The sequence below is a fragment of the Pristiophorus japonicus genome, unplaced genomic scaffold (genome assembly GCF_044704955.1).
Source record: "Pristiophorus japonicus isolate sPriJap1 unplaced genomic scaffold, sPriJap1.hap1 HAP1_SCAFFOLD_58, whole genome shotgun sequence".
Classification (NCBI taxonomy): domain Eukaryota; kingdom Metazoa; phylum Chordata; class Chondrichthyes; family Pristiophoridae; genus Pristiophorus; species Pristiophorus japonicus.
In genome coordinates this window covers 2,625,767-2,646,165 of record NW_027254488.1, presented here as the reverse complement: position 1 = coordinate 2,646,165, position 20,399 = coordinate 2,625,767, and the positions used below count along the sequence as shown (strand labels likewise).

At 45.4% G+C, this 20,399-nt stretch overlaps 1 non-coding gene across 1 annotated transcript; it reads left to right on the top strand.

Moving 5' to 3' along the window:
* The first annotated feature begins 1,020 nt into the window (after positions 1-1,020).
* On the top strand, positions 1,021-1,093 carry trnak-cuu (transfer RNA lysine (anticodon CUU)). The gene has a single exon. It is a non-coding gene; the product is annotated as a tRNA-Lys (tRNA).
* Positions 1,094-20,399: the final 19,306 nt, after the last annotated feature.

Below are 20,399 nucleotides of genomic sequence, written 5' to 3'. Positions count from 1 at the left end.
CGCTCGAACGCCTGGACGACTGGAGACCAGCTCTGCTGCACGGACCCAGAGTGCACACATATCGCAGTGTGGGCTGGCCCGTGCTGCCCCTGGGCCCCTGGCCCTGAACTCACGCCGCCCCTGGGCCCCGATCACATCCCTCCACAGTCTCTCGCTGCTCCTGCTGTACCTGCCCACGCTCCAATCACTGACCTGGACTTTGATGACATCACTCTTCGCTGCCGTCGCCCTCCTGCACCAGCTCGCGCTGTACCTTGCCGTTGTACACCATCACGATGCTCCCAGGCCGCCGCTCACCGCTCCTTTTATGGCCCCGACCTGCCGCTGGTGTTCTCACGCAGGTCGGGGCCTCCACGCAGCTCCCAGCAAATCCAGTTCCATGCCGTGTCACCGCACAATTCTCAGCTGTGGTTGTAAGCTGATTTTTTTAAAGCTATCGCAGAGACTGCAAGCAGTGTTCCCTGGTAGGCTAGTGGTTAGGATTTGGTGCTCTCACTGCCGTGGTCTGGGTTTGATTCTCGGTCACAGAAAGCATTTTTACAGAGCAAGTTGACAAAAATAATTGAAGTCTGTGATATACTGAATAATTGTTTCAATCATCATTAATCCATCCACATGTGTTGCACACTGAAGGAAATACAAATAAGTGACTGTCAAATTTTAATAAATTTTTATACAACCGTAGAATCAGCAGAAAAACAGGATATTCAGCCCATAGTACCGAATAAATAGCCCATAGTACAAGAGTAAGGAAGTCGTGCTACAATTGTACAGGGCTCTGGTGAGATCACACCTGGAGTACTGCGCACAGTTTTGGTCTCCTTATCTGAGGAAGGATATATTTGCCTGGGAGGTGGTACAACGGAGGTTCACCAGATTGATTCTTGGGATGTGAGGACTGTCCTATGATGAGAGATTGTGTAGAATATGCCGATACTCTCTGGAGTTCAGAAGAAAGAGAGGTGATCTCATTGAAACGGACAATATTCTGAAGGGGATTGACAGGATAGCCGTTGAGAAGCCCGGCTAGCTCAGTCGGTAGAGCATGAGACTCTTAATCTCACGCTCGTGGGTTCGAACCCGACGTTGAGTGATTAATTTTCCTTAAATCTTATGTTGTTTTCACGGGAAAACATTATTAATGAGCCCATAATCTTCTTTTGCACAATGAAAGAAATGCGAACTGAGGGAGAGTTGATAATTTAATCATTTGTTCTGTGCTCTGCATAAGAACACAAGAACCAGGAGCAGGAGTCGGACATTTGGCCCTTCGAGCCTGCCTTCTTTTGCACTGAAACAACTTATAACCGTGTTTTTAAATTAGCAGTGCCAGATATTTCGAGGGCACCTTTCAATACTTCACAAAACCATTGCTTTCGCGACAGCCACCCGGGATCGAGACTGTTTCTGAAGTAACTTTGATATTACCGTTTGGAATTGAAGTGGAATAATTTTATGAAGTTGGATGGATGTCCCAATGCACTTCAGAGTGGTGTCAAAACAAATGAGTTTGTAATTAAATACAATTAATGGCAGGAGGGGGTTTCAAACCCATGCCTCAAGAGGAAACTGCAACCTGAATGCAGCGCCTGAGACCGCTCGGCCATCCTGACTGGTGAATGCGCCAGTTGCAAGTTATTACTCTGGAAAGTTTCAGACCGGGAGCTTGTTCAGTGTTACTGGAAGGCCCAGTGACCGGGATATCCTCTCCTCCGGGGTTTTCCTGAGCGTGTGCTCGGTGTACGGGGAGCTTTGGCCCGGATCCGAAGTAGCTTGCATCATGCGACAATGTGACCCGGACTGCTTTTGTTCAATTTTATCGCACACAAGTTTTTGTTTCAAAAACAATATTTCTGCCTGGGATCAAACTAAGGTCGTTTCGCATGTGAGACAAACGTGATAACCACTGCACGACAGAAACTACTGCTTAGCTCAGTGCCCAGAGAGAAGTGTTCAGCAACAAGCTGAAAAGCTCAATCCCTCTCTCTGCAAAAAGTTCCTTTTACAAACATTTCTCTGAACGGAACTGCACCAAACAACAATGTTCTCCTTTCAATGTCATTAAGCTCCCCATTTCCCGCCTCTGCAATTTTCTGGACAAGGACAAGGACTGAAAGTGCTTTGCGATCAGAAAATTGCCGGAACCCCTGTGGTTAATGACAGGACTTTTGGTGGTTGATTTCCGTACACACCTTGGAATTCAGGAGAACCTGTTTCGTGGTTTAAAGTTCGAGATAAACCCTCGGGGCGGAGCCAACAGGAGCCTGGCAGCAATCAGTGACAGGAACATGCAACTTAAGCAGGCCCGGCTATCAACGTCATTGCCATCACCGAACCCCGCACCATCAACATCCTGGGGGTCACTATTGACAAGAAACTTGATGGCATCTGTGTGAATTGCTCTAAATCGATATTTAGCAGAGCCTAAAGAGGGGAAACTAACGCTGTGGATGAGAAAAGGCCGAGCCAAAGTGTAATGTTGGAGATGATTTTGTTGTTTTTGATAACTGTTTCAAAGACTTTGGTATGGTCAGTTCCATGGTGTAATGTTCAGCACTCTAGCCTCTGAATACAGTGATCCGAGTTCAAATCTTGTTGTCCCAGCTGCTGAAATTTTGAGACAAACAAATGAAAGACACCTGGTACTGGTGGGCAGTTTTGTTGCCTTTGTCATTGATGCTTGATCTACAAGTCTCGTTGTCAAATCGTGTGCTCAACCGTCAGTTACCTGTGTAAAACTCGATATCTCTCAAAATTCACAGATTCCCCCTCTGTACAAAGAAACTCTAAGGAAGGCTCATTTTGGAATCGCTTAAAATGAACTTTGGGATTTTAAAGGTTGCATGAGTCTGCAAGGGAAAAGGACTGCAAATGTTCCAGGGGAACAGTAATCTCTTAAAAGACCAGTCTTTGGGTATTGGAGCTGTCTGGGATATTCGAGCTAAAACAAATTGTATGCGGAACTGTGTAAACTCCAAAACCCTGCTCCCGAGGAGACATTAACATAGCAACAATTCACCCAGAGATAGCCAGCGATAGCTCCAAGAATGAAACCCATCCACACATGCATAATGTTAATCACCTTCCGGCCTGCATGGAAAACCCAGGCCTAGGCAGACAACGTAAACACCGAATATAATTCGTATAATTACGATTCGAATTCAACCGATCGACACATCCTAAAACATGTTGCCGTTAACGAGCCCGCCAAAACCAACAAAGAATTACCAATCCAAAATTAAGACAAAGAATTGGGTTTGATTTGGCGCGCACATTCGCAAGGCTCTCAAGGTATAACTGAGGCCCTGTTTTACAGTGAAGTAGCCACCTTTGCTCCTACACCAGCTTCATATACTTCAGACCTGGCAGACTTCAAGATCAGCACACCAGCTTTCATTAACCTGGTATCTTCAGAACATTGACCAAGACAGCATCGCAAACAGATCAGCCATGTTATTTTTGAATTGCGGAGCAGGCTCAAGGGGCTAGATGGCCTACTCCTGTTTCTAATTCTTATGTTATCTTATTTTTAACAACCAGGACACCAAGCATGCCGCGGCAGCAAGAGACTCAAGAAACAACCAACAAGATATTACCAGCAACCAAATTGGCAATATTGAGCCACTGCGAACAACGACTTCCAAACTGAAGTCAATTCGACGAAAACCCGAATATTCGCAAGCTGTTTTCACTCTACAAGCTATCCCTGAGCAGCCAACTGGTAAAACATTACCGAAAGGAACTTTACAACCCACTCCTACCAGAGCAAAGTGGATACTCACCCCATAAATCTAAAACACGCCCTACTGCATCAGCGGACTCCACCCAACTGAAGACTATGGAGTAAGAAATCTTCCACGATGTTCGGGGTTCGACAAGCAGAACCTACAGAGTCCAGCGAACCCTGAAACCGTGATCCACCGCTAACTGTCAATAAGAGGATTGGTGAGCATTATCCCCGTTGCCCTAGAGTTTAACCGAGTCAGATTTAGGTATTGGGAGGAGGGAGGTGTATTATTTTCTGTAACCCCTTTTGCATGTGTAATAAAGTGTTCCTTATTCCAGAGATTGTCTGTTTTGACATTGTACTTATCTTTCCTGAATAAAATTAAATTTTCTTGCACCAAACCAGTTGTCTCTTGCACTTTGTCTCATCCCCAAAAAATCCAAAGTCGAGAACTCAGGGAATGGGAGCAATTCGAACCGCTCAGAAGGTCAGAGGTGAACGTGACCTCCGAGACCACCCCCTACACCTGTTACAAGTCAGCGGAGGAGAAATCAGTTTGTCATCTAATGCTGCTTTTACCTGCACAGTGTGTGCTGAGATTATCTGTGCAATATGCAATCAGCAGGATAAATATGCACTCGACAAAACGTTGCATTTTCTTTTCATGCCAAGCATTTTACATTAATGCATTGCAATGCCAACGCACTTTTTACCTGGCAAGACTGAAGTACAAGCTGTGATGAACAGTGTGAAACAGAAACAGCTACTTGAGAACCCATAGCCTCGACGGTATCTGTGTGAATTGCTCTGCATCAATAATTAGCAGAGCGTAAAGAGGGGAAATTGACGGTGTGGATGAGAAAAGGCCGAGCCAAAGGGTAATGTTGGAGATGGTTTTGTTGTTTTGGGAAATGTTTCCAATTTTTTGCCATGATTGGTTCCATGGTGTAATGGTCAGCACTTTGGATTCTGAATCCAGTGATTCAAGTTCAAATCTCGGTGGATCTGAATTCATGTTGTCCCAGCTGCTGAAAATTTGGGATCAACAAGTGAGAGACACTTGATGCTGGTGGCCAGTTTTGTTGCCTTTGTCAATGAGGCTTGATCAACAAGTCTAGTTGTCAAATCGTAAGCTCAACCGACAGTTACCTGTTACAAATCAGTGGAGGAGAAATGAGTTTGTTGTCTAATGCTGCCTTTATCTGCAGAGCATAAAGAGGGGAAACTGACACATCCTGTGAAGATGCCCCACTTTCGAACATTCATTTGATGAATATTGTCTAAACTCACACTGATGATGCCGATGATTGCCCACACAATGCCAACAGGGTGAAATCTGGTTCGAAGCAGTTGGCGGGCTCTGAGCAGCGGCAAGTTTCGTGTAAGCAGCTCTGCCCAAAAACGGCGCCATCTTGTTTACAGTACTTGCCGTGGAACTCTGACTCATCGATAATATCTGCCTCAAATTATCATCCGTCGTCATGCAAGCCTGGGCAGTCGCGATGGCCTTTTTCAAATCCAGCATCTCTGCAGCCAACAGCTTCCTGAGGATCGCATCATGGCTGATGCCCAGCACGAAGACATCACGCAGCATGTCTTCCAGCATGTTCCTGAACTTACACGGCTCAGCAAGACGTCGCAGGTCAGCAATAAATCCCAACACATCCTCACCCTCAGCACGAACATGTGTGTAGAAACGGTAGCGTGATATGATGATCCCCTCTGTGGCTTCAGATGGTTACCCACCAACGTACACAATTCTTCATACACTTTTTCCACCGAAAGTATAGGCGAGAGAAGATTCTTTATGATGCCGTAAATTTTCAGACCACAAACGGTGAGGAGAACTGCCCTGTGCTTAACTGTGTCGGTCTCTGCCTCCATGCTGTTGGCCACAAAATACTGATCCAGGCGGTCGACAAAATCTGCCGAATCCTCACCCTTCACAAATCTCTCCAGGATTTCCAATGTGCCCGTTGTGCATGTGAAGGGTCTTAAATTACCTCGTCGCCAATTGTAATGACTCAAGAGTCTTGTTGCTGTAAACTCACTCAGGTGCAATCTGATCCATCTTTATTCCAGCCCGAGAGTGTCTGCGTGACAAAGACACCCAGCTTAGAAACAGATGACCAAGCACGCATGCCACATGTGTAAACCCCCATGACCTCCGACTGCGGCGCCCTCTGATGTCTGGTGACCCCCAAGCATTAATATGTATCAACCCCTCGAGCATGTTCCTCCAGTCAATGAGATTGTGGCTGATCTGTGTCCTCACGCCTTGGCTCCATATCCTGCAATACCCTTGGCAAGAAAACCTTCAACTACCTCAGATTTAAAATAATTCATTGAGATAGCATCTGCTGCATTTTGTGGGAGCGAGCTCCTCACTTCTACCACCCTTTGAGTGAAGAAGTGTTTCCCAACGTTTCTCCCGAATGGCCAGATTGGGATTTTAAGGTTGTGTTCCCTTGTCTTAGAGTCCTCCGCCAGCGGAAAGTGTGTCTCTCCATCTACCCTTCAATTCCTTTCCAAGTCCAATACACCCAATGAAATCGCTCCCTAACCTGCTGTATTCCAAGGACCAGAAGCCTAGTTTATTTAATCTATCCTCACAGTTTAACACGGAGCCCTGGTAATATTCTCCACGGCCAATATATCATTTCAAAGGTGCGGTGCCCAGAACTGTGCACAATACTGCAGATATGATGTAATCAGGGCTTTTTATAGTTTAGTAATACATTCTCTTCTTTATATTCCAGCACTGTAGATCTAAAGACTAAAATTATTTTAGCCTTTGTGAATATATTTTGCACCTGACTACTATATTTTAGTGTATGTACATTGGCCCCGAAATCTACCCACGGCTCCCAGCTTTATACCACTCAAAAAATACTCGATCTATTTCTCTCAGGTTCAAAATGGATGAAGTCACGCTTGTGTGTTTTATAATCCATCTGCCACAGCCTTGTTCGCTCATTTAATCTATCAATTTATCTTTGTAATGTTGTGCCTATATGTACACTACTTACTATATCTACACGACTTACTTTGTACCATCGGCAAACTTAGATATTTGGCTCTCTGTAATGTTGTCCATGTCATTAATAAATAGAGTGTATAGTTGATCCTCCAGCACAGATCCTTGTGGGACACCACTCGTTCGACATTCCAATTTGAATATATTCACATTATCCCTACTCCCTGTCTTCGACCATCTAAACAATCTTCTAACCACTCCAATAATTTGCCTTCAATTTCACTCATTTCAGCTAACAGTCTCTTTTGTGGAATCTTGTGCATTTCGCAGCCACCGACTCCTTCCCTTTCCCTGCCACATGTCTGAGGCTGAACCAAACTGTTTGCAACCTTGGTGCAATATTGGACCCTCAGGTGAGCTTCTGACCACATATCCGTGGCATCACTAAGACTGCCTATTTCCAGCTCCATTACATCACCTGACCCTGCTCCTGCTTCAGGTCATCTGCTGCTGAAATCCTCATCCATGCATTTGTTACCTCTAGACTTGCCGTGGCTGGCTTCCACGGTGTGCCTTTTGTAAAGGTGAGGTCATCCAAGACTCTGCTGCCCATGTCCTAACACAGAATAAGTCTCATTCACCCATCACCACTGTGCTCACTGACCGACACTGTTTCCTGCTTAAGCAATGCCTTGATTTAAAAATTATATTCCTTAATTTCTCAAACCCCTCCATGGTGGCGCTCCTCCCTATCTCTGTAATTTCCTCCAGCCCCTCAACTCGCCAAGATATCTGCGCTCCTCATACTGGCCCCTTGAGCATCCCCGATTTTAACGGCAAATGTAACGGCCCTATTAAATAAAGGAGGAAGACAGAAAGCGGTAAACTATAGATCAGTTATGCTGGAGTCCAATATTAAGCCAGTCATATCAGGCCATTTAGAGAATCATAATACAATCAAGCAGAGTCAGCATGGTTTTATAAAAGTGAAATCGTGTTTGACAAATTTGCTATAGAGTTCTTTGAGGATGCAACGAACAGGGTGGTTAACGGGGAACAAGTGGATGTAATGTATTTGGATTTCCAGGGAACATGCGATAAGCTGCCACATAGAAGGTTACTGCACATGATAAGTGATCGGGGGGTTGGGGGTCATATATTAGCATGGATAGACTATTGGTTAACTAACAAATAACAGAGAGGTGGCAAACTGTAACTGGAGCGGTGCCACAGAGATCAGTGTTTGTCCTCAATTATTTACCAGCTATATAAATGACTTTGATGAATGGACCGGGTGTACTGTAGCCAAATTTGCTGAGGATACAAAGATAGGTGGGAAAAAAAGTTGTGAGGAGGATGCAAATAATATGCAAAACTATATAGATAGGTTAAGATCTGGGGGTTAATATGCATGGAAAAAACATAGCATGCAGGAAAGCAAATGGAATGTTAGTCTTTATTGCAAGGGGGATGGAGTATAAAAGTAGGGAAGTCCTGCTACAACTGTACAGGGCGTTGGTGAGACCACACCTGGAGTACTGCGTGCAGGTTGGTCTCCTTATTTAAGGAGGGATATATTGCATTGGAGGCATTTCAGTGGAGGTGCATGAGGTTGATTGCTGAGATGAAGGGGTTGCCTTATGAAGAAATATTGAGCTGGTTGGGCATATGCTCATTGGCGTTTGGAGGAATGAGATGTGATCTTACTGCAAATTATAACATTCTGAGGGGGCTTGACACGGATGATGCAGTTAGGACGTTTCCACTCGAGGGGGAATCTCGAACCCGGAGGCATAGTTCCAGAATAAGGGGTTGCCCATTTAAAATGGTAATGAGGATGAATTTATTCTCTCAGATGGTCATGAATCTTTGGAAATCTTGTACCCAGAGAGCTCTGGCGGGTGGGCCATTGAATATATTTAAGGTGGAGGTAGATGAATATTTGAATGATAACCAAGTCAAGGGATATGGAAAGTGGGCAGGGAAGTGGAATTGAGGCCAAGATCAGATCAGCCATGATACTATTTAATGGCGGAGTAGGCTCAAGGGGCAAAATTGCTCCGATTTCTTGTGTTCTCATGTATAAAGCCCGGCGTCCCATATGCTTTGCTAACTGCTTTATTAGCTTATCCAACACCTTCAAAGATTTGTGCACAAACACTCCCAGATCTGTCTGTTCTTGCGCCCCCTTTAAAATTGTACCATTGAGTTTGTACGGTCTCTCTTCATTCTTGCTACAACACGTATCACGTTACAATTCTCTGCACTGAATTCCATCGGCCCTTTGTCCGCGCATGCCACCAGCCGGTCTATGTCTTCTTGAAGTCTATTGCTACCTTCCTCACTTTTCGCCACGCTTCCAAGTTTCGTGCTTTCGGCAAATTGTAAACTTGCCCCTGCACCGCCAAGTCCAATTCATTAATGTCTATCAAAGCCAGCAGTGGTCCGAGGACTGAACCTTGAATGTCACTGTACATCCTCCGCCAGTCCGAAACACAGCCATTCACCACGACTCTCTGCTTGTTGTCCCTTTGCCAATAATGTATCCATGCTGCCCTTTTATCCCACGTCATTCAGTGTTGTTAACACGCCTCGTATGTGGTACGTCATCAAACGGCAGCTCATGGTTATCATATTGCTCAGTTAGTCACAAATTAAGGACATTCTTGTTTTATTTATCCGCGGAATGTGGGTGTCACTGTAAGTTGGACATTTATTGCCCATCACGGATTGCCCTTTCGGAGGTGATGGTGAGCCACATTCTTGAACCTCTTCCGTCCGTGTGGTGAAGGTCCTCCCACAGTGCTGTTAGGGAGGGAGTTCCACGATTTTGACCCAGCGACAATGAAGGAATGCCGATATATTTCTAAGTCAGAATGGTGCGTGACTTGGGTGGGTACCTTGAGGTGCTGATATTACTGTGCACCTGCTGCCCTTGACCTTCTGGGTGTTAGAGGTGGCAGATTTGGGAGGTGCTGTCGCAGAAACAAAATAGATGAATTACTAGTGCAAACAGTACTTAATAGATTTGATCTAACAGACATTACAGAGACATGGTTGCAAAGTGACCATGGTTGGGAACTAAATATTCCATGATATTTAACTTTTAGAAGGGATAGGCGAAATGAAAAAGGAGGAGGGCTATCTGATAATGAAGACATTAGTGAAAGGATCTTAGCTCTAAAAACCAAGAAGTAGAATCAGTTTGGGTGGTGCAAAGAAACAGCAAGAGGCAGAAGCCTTTGCTGGGAGTTGTTTATAGGACCTCGAACAGAAGTGGTAATGTAGGGCACAGTATAACTCCACAAAATTAGAGGTGCATGTAACGAGGGTAATACAGAAATCCTGGTGGAGATTAACCGACATATAGGCTGAGCAAACCAAACTTGCAATAATAGTGTGAAGGACGAATTCATGGAATGTGTACAAGATGGTTTTCGAAATCATAAGTTATGGCACCAACTGGAGAACAGGCCATTTTGGATCGAGAATTTTGCAATGAGAAAGAGTTAATTAATAACCTTGTAATAAAGCGGCCCATGGGAAGAGTGAACATAATATGATAGAATTTTACATTAAGTTTGAAAGTGATTTATTTAAATCTGAAACTAGAGTCTTGAATCTAAACAAAGAAACTATGTATGTATACATGAGGGGAGAGATGGCTAAGTTAGATTGGAAAACTACATTAAAATGTCTGACGATAGACAAGCAATGGCCAGCATTTAAGGAATTAATACATAATTAACAATAACCATACATTCATTTAAGACACACAAGCCCCACAAGAAAAGTGCTCCAACCGTGGCCAACAAGAGAAGTTTAAATTAGTATTAAATCGAAGGAAGAGGCTTATAATTTTTCCAAATAGAGCAGTAAGCCGGAGGATTGAGAGGATTTCAGAATTTAGCAAAGGAGGACCAAGAAATTGAAAAGGAAAGGGAAAATAGAAAATGAGAGACTAAAAGCTTCAACAGGTATGTAAAAAGGAAACGATTAGCCAAAGTCAATGTGGCCCCCCTACAGGCTGAGACAGGAGAAATTATAATGGGGAATAAGGGAATGGAGGAGAAATTAAAAAAATACTTTGTGTATGTCTTCATGGAAGAAGACACAAAAAACCTCCAGGAAATAATGGAGTACCAAGGATCTAGCGAGAATTAGGATCTGAAAGAAATTAGTATTCGTAAAAAAAAGAAGAACTGGAGAAATTAATGGGACTGAAATCCAATAAATCCCCTGGACCTGACGGCCTACATCCTAGGGTGTCGAAATTGGTGGCTATAGCGATAGTGGATGCATTGGTTGTCATCTTCCAAAATTCCATAGATTCTATAACGGTTCCCGCAGACTGGAAGGTAGCGAATATAACCCTGCTATTTAATAAATGAGGGAGTGAGAAAATGGGGAACTACAGACCAGTTAGCCTGATATCAGTAGTATGGAAAATGCGATAATCTGTCATTAGCCCCCAGCTATTCATAATCTCTATCAATGATTTGGATGAGGGGACCAGGTGTGATATGTCCAAGTTTGCTGATGACACAAAGCTAGTTGGGGATGTAAATTGTGAGGAGAATGCAAAGAGACTTGAAGAGAATGTAGACAGGCTATGTGAGAGGGCAAGAACCACGGCAAATGGAATAACATGTGGAGAAATGTGAAGTTATCCACTTTGGTAGGAAAAATAGAAAAGCAGAGTATTTTTTAAATGGTGAGAGATGGGGAAATGTTGGTGATTAGACGGATCTGGTTGTCCCTGTGCACCAATCACTGAACGTTAATATGCAGGTACAGCAAGCAATTAGGAAAGCAAATGGAATGTCGTCCTTTATTATAAAAGGATTTGAGGGAAAGAAATTTTACTGTAATTATGTAGAGCCTTGTTGAGACCAAACCTGGACTCCTGTGTATAGTTTTGGTCTTACCTAAGGAAGGATATACAGGGCACAGAGAGCATGCAACGAAGGTTCACCAGACTGAATCCTGGGATGGAGGCAGGAGGGGAGATTAGGTCCTATGAAGAGAGATTGAGTAGAATAGGCCTAGAGTAGAGAGGTGATCTCATTGAAACATACAAAACTCTGATAGGGCTTGAAAAGGAAATGCAGGGAGGATGTTTCCCCTGGTTGGGGAGTCTAGAACCAGGGGTTGCAGTCTTGGAATAAGGTGTTGGCCACTTAGGATTGAGATGAGGAGACATGTCTTCATTCAGAGGGTGGGGAATCGTTTGAATTCCCTACCCCGGGGTCTGTGCCTGCTCAGTCATTGAGTATATTCAAGATAGAGATCGATAGATTTTTGCATGTTAAGGGACAATGGCTATGGGGATAGCACAGGACAGTGTTGAGGTAGAAGTTCAGCCATGATGTTATTGAATGTCGCAGCAGGCTCAAGGGTCTTATTGGCCTACTCCAGCTCCTATTTCTTATTATCATGTGTCCATTACAGACTTCGAGCACAGAGTGCCTGTGGGGAATGGGGAAGTGAACAAAACTTGTGCACGTTGGGCCTATACTCACTGGAGTTTAGACGAATGAGAGGTGATCTTATTGAAACCGAAGATTCTATGGGGGCTCGACAGGTTCGATGCAGAGAGGATGTATCCCCTAGTGGAGTAATCTAGAACTAGGGGACATAGTTTCAAAATAAGGGGTCGCACATTTAAAACAGAGGTGAGAAGGATTTTCTTCTCCAAGAGGGTCGTGAGTCTTCGGGATTCTCTACCACATAGAGCTTTTGAGGCAGGGTCATTGAATATATTTAAGGTGGATATAGACAGAGTTTTTAATGATAGGGGAGTCGAGGGTTGTGGGGAGCAGGCATAAAATTGGAGTTGAGGCCAAGATCATATCAGCCATGATCTTATTGAATGGCAGAGCAGGCTCGAGGGGCCGATTGGCCGTCTCCTGCTCCTATTTCTTATGTTCGTATATGGAGACCAGCAGAAATCCCCACTGGGAGCACATGTCCATCTAATCTCCATTTTTATGTTGATTAGTTTTGATGGGCTTTCTGGAAAATAATTTTCAACCATTTTAAACATCAACCCACATCTACACGACTGGGTCAAGGATTACATCATCAGCACCCGTGATGTCGTCTGCTGGGACAGTGGGCTTTTGAAATAAAATTATTGGCTGCTTGAAAACACAACAGTTAAACTTGTGTTGACCATAAAGACGCTAGCGAGAGATTTACAGAACAAAATCAACTCAATCCTTCAACGAATTAGTTCCAAATCCATCAAACTAGAACTCCTATGCGGAAAAGTCAAGTTATTATTGAGAAATCTGTTGCGAGAATTTCATTGGACCGCAGGGAAATCAGGCGAAGAAAACGAGTAAATCGACACCAGAGAACAAGTCAAAAAGAAAATTTCATTAACTCTTATGAAGACCACGGATTAAAAGCTGAGAGCTCTGTGCTCGAGCAGACTCTGAGTTTATCAATAGGACATATTGTCTGCAAAAGGCAATCTGTTCACAACCGAATTACTTCTTTTCTTCTTTTCTTATCAGTAGGAAACCTTTGGCATTGTTGCCAAATTAAGTCAATCTAAGGGTTAAGTCATGACAGGAGAGCCCAGACCCACGTCATGCTCCTCCTGTGCTATGTGGGAAGTCAGTATCCCTGGCTACTATGTGTGCAGGAAATCTGTTCAGCTGCAGCTCCTGTCAGACCGCATTGCAGCACTGGAACTGCGCATGAATTCACTCTGGAGCATCCGTGATGCTGAGGATATCGTGAATAGCACATTTAGTGAGTTGGTCACACCGCATGTAAAGGTTACTCAGGCAGATAGGGAATGGGTGACCAGCAGGCAGAGCAGTGGAAGGAAGGTAGTGCAGGGGTCCCCTGCGGTCACCTCCCTCCAAAAGAGATATACTGTTGAGGGAGGTGGATCATGAGGAGAATGCAGCAGCAGCCAAGTTCATGGCACCGTGGGTGGCTCTGCTTCACAGGAGGCCAGGAAAAAGAGTGGGAGAGTGATAGTTGTAGGGGAATCAATTGTAAGGGGAATAGCTAGGTATTTCTGCGGCCGCAAAGGAGACTCCAGAATGATATGTGGCCTCCCTGGTGCAAGGATCAAAAGATGTCTCGGAGCGGCTGCAGGGCATTCTGGAGGGGTGGAGTGAACAGCCAGCTGTCATGGTGCATATAGGTACCAAAAATATAGGTAAAAACCGGGATGAGGTCCTGCAAGCTGAATTTAGGGAGCTAGGAGTTAAATTAAAAAGTAGGACCTCAAAGGTGGTAATCTCTGGATTTCTACCAGTGCCATGTGCTAGTCAGAGTAGGAATAGCAGGATAGTTTCGAGAAATACCTGGTTTGAGGAATGGTGCAAGGGGGAGGGATTCAAATTCCTGGGACATTGGAACCGGTTCTGGGGGAGGTGGGACAAGTACAAACCGGACAGTCTGCACCTGGGCAGGACCGAAACTGATGTCCTTGGCAGAGTGTTTGCAAGTGCTGTTGGGGAGGATTTAAACTAATATGGCAGGGGGATGGGAATTTATGCAGGGAGGCAGAGGGAAGTAAAAAGGGGGCAGAAGCAAAAGATAGGAAGGAGAAAAGTAAAAATGGAGGGCAGAGAAATTAAGGGCAAAAATCAAAAAGGGCCACATTCCAACATAATTCTAAAAAAAACAAGTCTGAAGGCTCTGAGTCTCAATGCGAGGAACATTCGTAATAAGCTGGAATAATTAACTGCACAGGTAGCTGTTAGCAGATATGATGTAATTGGGATTACGGAGACATAGCTCCAGGGTGACCAAGGCTGGGAACTCAACATCCAGGGGTATTCAACATTCAGGAAAGATAGACAGAAAGGAAAAGGAGGTGTGGTAGCGTTGCTTGTTAAAGAGGAGATAACGCGATAGTAAGGAAGGACATTAGCTTGGCTGATGTGGAATATATATGGGTGGAGCTGCGAAACACCAAAGGGCAGAAGCCTTAAGTGGGGGTTGTGTACAGACCACCAAACAGTAGTAGTGAGGTTGGGGATGGCATCAAACAGGAAATTAGGGATGCGTGCAATAAAGGTACAGCAGTTATCATGGGTGACTTTAATCTACATATAGATTGGGCGAACCAAACTGGTAGCAATACTGTGGAGAAAGATTTCCTGGAGTGTATAAGGGATGGTTTTCAAGACCAATATGTCGAGGAACCAACTAGAGAGCAGGCCATCCTAGGATGGGTCTTGTGTAATGAGAGAGGATTAATTAGCAATCTTGTTGTACGAGGCCCCTTGGGGAAGAGTGACCATAATAGGGTCATTACGATGGAGAATGACACAGTTAATTCAGAGACTAGGGTCCTGAACTTAAAGAAAGGTAACTTCAATGGTATAAGATGTGAATTGGCAAGGATAGACTGGCGAATGCTTCTTAAAGGGTTGACGGTAGATAGACAATGGCAGACATTTAAAGATTACATGGATGTACTTCAACAATTGTACATCCCTGTGTGGCATAAAAATAAAACGGAGAAGGTGGCTCAACCGTGACTAAAAAGGGAAATTAGGAATAGTGTTAAATCCATGGACGTGGCATATAAATTTTCCAGAAAAAGCAGCAAACCTGAGGACTGGGAGAAATTTATAATTCAGCAGAGGTGGACAAAGGGATTAATTAGAACGGGTAAAATAGAGTATGAGAGTAAGCTTGCAGGGAACATAAAAACTGACTGCAAAAGCTTTTATAGATATGGAAAGACAAAAATATTAGTGAAGACTAATGTAGATGCCTTGCAGACAGAATCAGGTGAATTCATAATGGGGACAATGGAAATGGCAGACCAATTGAACAAATATTTTGGTTCAGTCTTCACTCAGGAAGACACAAATAACCTCCCGAAAATACTAGGGGACTGAGGGTCTCGCGAGAAGGGGCAATTGAGGGAAATCCCTCTTTGTCAGGAAATGGTGTTCGGGAAATTGATGGGATTGAAGGCCGATAATTCCGCAAGGCCTGAAAGTCTGCATCCCAGAGTACTGAAGGAAGTGGCCCCAGAAATAGTAGGTGCATTGTGGTCATTTTCTCACATTCTACAGACTCTGGATCAGTTCCTGTGGATTCGAGGGTTGCTAATGTAACCCCACTTTTTAAAAAAGGAGGGAGAGAGAAAACAGAGAATTCTTGACCGGTTAGCCTGGCATCAGTAGTGGGGAAAATGCTGGAATCAATTATTAAAGATATAATAGCAGCGTATTTGGAAAGTAGTGACACGATTGGTCCAAGTCAGCATGGATTTATGAAAGGGAAATCATTCTTGACAAATCTTCTCGAATTTTTTGAAGTTGTAACTAGTAGAGTGAACAAGGGAGAACCAGTGAATGTGGTGTATTTGGACTTTCAAAAGGCTTTTGACAAGGTCCCACACCAGAAATTAGCGTGTCAGATTAAGGCACATGGGATTGGGGGTAATGTATTGACGTGGATAGAGAACTGGTTGGCAGACAGGAAGCAAAGAGTGGGAATAAACGGGTCCTTATCAGAATGGCAGGCAGTGACTAGTGGAGTTATGCAAGGTTCAGTGCTGGGACCCCAGCTATTTACAATATATATTAATGATTTAGACAAAGGAATTAAATGTAATAACTCCAAGTTTACAGATGACACAAAGCTGGGTGGCAGTGTGAGCTGTGAGGAGGATGCTAAGAGGCTGCAGGGTGACTTGGACAGGTTCGGTGAGTGGGAAAATGCATAGTAGATGCAGTATATGTGGATAAGTGTTTGGTTATCCACTTTGGTGGCAAAAACAGGAAGGCAGATTATTATCAGAATGGTGACAGATTCGTAAAATGGGAGCTGCAACGAGACCTGGGTGTCATGGTACATCATTCATTGAAAGTAGACATGCAGGTACAGCAGGCAGTTCAGAAAGCAAATGGTATGTTGCCCTTCATAGCTGGAGGATTTGAATATAGGAACAGGGAGGTCTTGCTGCAGTTGTACAGGGCCTCGATGAGACCACACCTTGAGTATAGTGTGCAGTTTTGGTCTCCGAAACTGAGGATGGACATTCTTGCTATTGAGGGAGTGCAGCGAAGGTTCACCAGATGGATTTCCGGGATGGCAGGACTGACATCCGAAGAAGGACTGGATCGACTGAGCCTGTATTCACTGGAATTTAGAAGGATGAGAGGGGATCTCGTAGAATCCTTTAAAATACTGACGGGATTGGATAGGATAGATGCAGGAAGAATGTCCCTGATATTGGGGAAGTCCAGAACCGGGGTCTCAGTCGAAGGATAAGGGGTAAGACATATAAACCTGAGATGAGGAGAAACTTCTTCACTCAGAGAATTGTGAACCTGTGGAATTCTCTACCACAGAAAGTTGTTGAGGCCAGTTCGTTGGATATATTCAAAAGGGAGTTTGATGTGGCCCTTACGGCTAAAGGGATCAAGGGGTATGGAGAGAAGGCAGGAGTGGGCTACTGAGGTGAATGATCAGCCGTGATCTTATTGAATGGTGGTGCAGGCTCGAAGGGCCGAATGGTCTCCTCCTGCACCTATTTTCTATATTTCTATGTATGTTTCCCTGTTGTAGTTTTTTTTAAGGTGATGTTTGTTGAGATATTGAATTGAAAAGATAGAATTACAGTGACGATGAATTGATAATCAAAGAACAAACTTCTACTTTGGAGAAATAAACAACACTGGATTGTCAGGAAGAGAAAAAGAGGAACATTAAATTACTGACAGGAACTGGAATGAAACTCGAGGGATGGAGCATAGAGAGAGTGAACTGCTCGACACAGTGAATTACCAGCAGGAAAATGTCTTTAAAACAGGGATTTGGTGAGAGGGGGGATTCGGTGCAGAGAGGGAAGGAGGTGAGAAGTAATTTAAACCGGGGCGGGGGGGACAAGAGCAAAATACAGGAGGGAGGAGTGAAGCATTCGATGTAAAAATAACTTTAACATCACTAACGGTTAATGTCAGTAAAATGATGGGAGAGCCGAGACCCATTGCCTGCACATTGTGTTCAATGTGGGAACTCGAGGACACTTCGTGTCTCCTGGATTACCACGGGCACAAGAAGTGCCTCTGCTGTTGGAGCTCGAGCTCAGGGTCTCTGAGCTTGTGGAGCGCCAGGTGTCACCGCTGGGAATATGGGAGGCTGAGATTTCCCGGGAGCACACGTTCCAGGAGGTGACCAGCGTGCAGCACAGAGAGTTCAGGAGGACAGTACGTGGGTGGCCATCCGACATGGGAGGAATACGAGGCAGGCAGTGCAGCAATCTGCCGGGAGTGTGGCACTCAGAAACTGGTTGTCTTCGCGGGTAGCAGCACCTCGGGCGCACTACAGTCGAGAGCACATTGACGGCACAGTGGGGCAAAGGACTACATGGGGGCACAGGAAAGGGTAGAAATGCCGAGTTCACAGGAGATTGAATAGTGAGGGGGATAGACATGTGCTTCTGTAACTCTCGGTGTGAGTCACACATGAAGTGTTCCCTCCCTGGTGCCATATTAACAAATGACGGGGAACAGAAACATTCTGTGGGGCAGGGTAACAGTCAGAAGTCGTGGTCCATGTTGGAACTAATGATATCGGATGGAAAAGGCTTGGCGCCCTACAGACAACACTTGGCCAGTTAGGGAGGGGCTGGAAGAGAAGGACCTCGAAGGTGACAATCCCAGGATTATTGACACTGCCGCGCACTAGTACATCGATTACATACAATATGCAGCAAAGAATCAGACCATTCGGCCAACCAGTCCATGTCGGCGGTTATGTTCAACTGGAGCCTCCTCCTGTCCTTCCTCATCTAAATCTATCAGCATAACCCTCTACATCCACCCCCCTCATCGGCTTATCTAGCCTCCCCTTAAATACATCGATAGTACAGTAATAACAAGATAAATCAGGTTAATGCGTGGCTGGTGATATGGTGCGAGAGGGAGGCTTTACATTCCTGGAACATTGGGACCAATCCTGCGGCAGGAGCAACCTGTTCAAGATGGAGGGATGCACATGGACCGGGCTGAGGCAAATGTCCTCACAGGGAGGTTGACTCGTGCTGTGGGGGAGGGTGGAAACTAATTTGCCAGTTGTTGGGAATCAGGATGATGCATCAGAGAGGAGACACAAGGTGTACAGAGGACGGCGAGTGATAAGCAGCATCAGAATTACAAGTAGTTCAAAAAGAGGGATCAGACGGGGGAGAAATGCAAAGGCCAGTTTGGAGAACATGTGCGTAAATTCATCATCATCATAGACAGTCGCTCGGAATCGAGGAAGATTTGCTTCCACTCCTGAAGTGAGTTCTTTGGTGGCTGAACAGTCCAATACGAGAGCCACAGACCCTGTCAGAGGTGTGACAGATAGTCGTTGAGGGAAGGGGTGGGTGGGACCGGTTTGCCGCATGCTCTGTCCGCTGTCTGTGCTTGATTTCTGCATGCGCTTGGCGACGAGACTCGAGATGCTCAGCGCCCTCTCAGGATGCACTTCCTCCACGTAGGGCGGTCTTGGACCAGGGACTCCCAGGTGTCAGTGGGGATGTTACACTTTATCAGAGAAGCTTTGAGGGTGTCCTTCTAACATTTCCTCTGCCCACCTTTGGCTCATTTGCTGTGAAGTAGCTCCGAGGAGAGCACTTGCTTTGGGAGTCTCGTGTCTGGCGTACGGACTATGTGGCCTGCCCAGCGGAGCTGATCGAGTGCGGTCAGTGCTTCAATGCTGGGGATGTTAGCTTGAATAAGGACACTGATGTTGGTGCGCCTGTCCTCCCAGGGGTTTTGTAGGATCTTGCAGAGACATCGTTAGTGATATTTCTCCAGCGACTTGAGGTGTCTGCTGCACATGGTCCATGTCTCTAAACCTTACAGGAGGGCAGGTATTACTACAGCCCTGTAGACCATGAACTTGGTGGCAGTTTTGAGGACCTGGTCTTCAAACACTCTTTTCCTCAGGCGGCCGAAGGCTGCACTGGTGCACTGGAGGCGGTGTTGGGTCTCGTCATCAATGCCTGCTCTTGTTGATAGGAGGCTCCCGAGATATAGGAAGTGTCTACGTTGTCCAGGGCCGTGCCGTGGATCTTGATGTATGGGGACAGTGCTGTGCGATAAGGGCAGGCTGGTGGAGGACCTTTGCCTTACGGATGTTTAGCGTAAGGCCCATGCTTTCGTACGCCTCAGTAAATACGTCGACTATGTCCAGGAGTTCAGCCTCTGTATGTGCGCAGATGCAGGCCTCATCCGTGTACTGTATCTCAACGACAGAGGTTGGGGTGGTCTTGGATCTGGCCTGGAGACGGCGCAATCTCTTTGCTATTAACCACTGGGAAAGTCATTGCTATAGGCCTCTCAACCACCTTCTTCCCTTTGCCGAGGAGCTCCTCCCGGAGTCACAGTGCGGATTTAGGCCCCTACGGGGCACAACGGACATGATCTTTGCAGCGCGGCAGCTGCAGGAAAAATGCCGGGAACAGCGCCAGCCCTTATACATGGCCTTCTCTTATCTTACAAAGGCCTTTTACGCAGTTAACCACGAGGGTCTATGGAGCGTCCTCCTCCGTTTCAGATGCCCCCAAATGTTCATCACCATCCTCCGCCTGCTCCACGACGACACGCAGGCCGTGATCCTTACCAATGGGTCCATCACAAACCCAATCCATGTCCGGACCGGGGTCAAACAGGGCTGTGTCATTGCCGCAACCCTCTTCTCAATCTTCCTCAC